A 1,961-nucleotide genomic window follows, 5' to 3' on the forward strand; every position below is an offset into this window, starting at 1 on the left:
TACACAATTAAAAACATTTTATTTAGGCCTATCTATGGCTTTCAAAAAGTAACGTCGAAACATATAGAGTCGTCAACTTTTTGAAGGCCATAGATAGGCCTAAATAAAATGTTTTCAATTGTGTACCAGTTTAACGTTGAATATTATTTATGATTTTAATTCGCTAATGTCATAAAGAAGACGTAATTATTATTCAATACAACGGTAAGGGTATGGATGACCGGTAAATTATGTCATTAAGGTTTGTATACGTTATTAGTGTTTCCTTAAGCTCCAGGCAACTTATATTTACTTAGTATACAAATTAAGACTTTTAAATTCTAAAATTTTCTGTTTTCATACTAGATTTATATAACTATTTGTATTTAATTGTAAGAAACTCTTTAATAGTAAATTGACGACCAACGATTTATAAGCATAATAAAGTGATTTTATCTTGGGGAGCATAATACTTGCTTCGATAGTATCTTTGCTATTCTATGTAATATCTGCAATTTGACGTTTTATATTTAAGTATCGGAATATTTTATTCCGATACTAGCTGGAGTACCCTGGACGGAAGTTATGTAAATTCATTAATAAAAATATTGCGTATCTGCTCGTTTGTTAATTTCCAGTATAAATTCTTTCCGAGGAACTTCAGCGATACAAGTCCTTTCTTAATTAAAACTAGTTTATTCTTTCTCGATACAACTTTTTAATACACAGAATTTCCACAGTTACTTTAAACTTAACAACCTTTATAACACACGCTATAAATTACAGTGATACACACACTTTACTTACGGTGCCTACTATTCGCTTGACTCAATTATCTCTATCTTCAATCTATCTGCATATCTATCGATCGCTGGCTTTATTTGCCGGGCTTATATACTCTAAAAAAGAGGGCGCCTGGCAAACACTCGGACATTCGCGGGGTTCCTCGATAAGTCATGATCCTTCTAGAAACTCCAGCGCGTGACTTCCGCTGTCGTAACAAAAGGTTATCTTAGAATATGAAAAGTTGTTTCCCTTATATGTTACTGTAAAAAATGCCCATACAAATTGCAAAACACAAAATGTGAAACTGCAAATTTGCATGTATATCCGCATGGACCCAACAAACCTTCATTCCAGGGGGTGAAGTAAAGGGTAAAAACGCCCATAAAAACCGCAAAATTGATAATTTGTATGTATCTCTTCATGGACGCAATGAACCTCCACACCAAATTTGGTGAAGGTCCATTTACAGGGGCGAAGTAATGATAAAAATGCAAAAAATGCCCATAAAAACCGCAAAACACAAAATGCAAAACTGAAAATTTGTATGTACCCCCCATAGACCTAATGAACCTCGGACTAAAGGAAGCTACTAACATGTATTAGATCTAAAGATTATCTCAGCAACGAAGATATATAATTTAATGTACTGTACTTACATTCTTACTTATAATGATTATAATGCATTGTTTTATCAGTTGGATACCCTCGCTATTAGCAGTGTTTTCGGCCGTAAATCCAATAATACCTTCTGAGTTTCGGCGAGCTTAAAATATTTGCGTCAAAATCTATATATCATGCTAACAATGTAAAATAATCCTTATGATAAAAATATGAAATAATAAAAAACAAAGAATATTTGTTGTTTGTTATTAGGCACAAAGCTCTGCCCACCACGGGTATCGAAACCCGGTTTCTAATGGTATAAGTCCGCAGACATACCGCTGTGCCACCTGGGGGGGGGGGGCAACAAAGAATAATAGGAATAGATGATTAAGCATTCTAACCAATACTGGTAATGAAAGTAATGTTCGATAAAGGAGAGGGTGTAATTTACTTACATTTAACATTTCATGTTTTTAAAATCAATATATGCAAAACTATGTATAATCCATTCTAACAACATCTTGTGTCTAATGCTCCAACAGCTTGATTAATCACTAATATACATGTTACCAGTAGAACATGTTACGCAGAAT

The sequence above is a fragment of the Limulus polyphemus genome, unplaced genomic scaffold (genome assembly GCF_000517525.1).
Source record: "Limulus polyphemus unplaced genomic scaffold, Limulus_polyphemus-2.1.2 Scaffold4968, whole genome shotgun sequence".
In the NCBI taxonomy this organism is placed as follows: domain Eukaryota; kingdom Metazoa; phylum Arthropoda; class Merostomata; order Xiphosura; family Limulidae; genus Limulus; species Limulus polyphemus.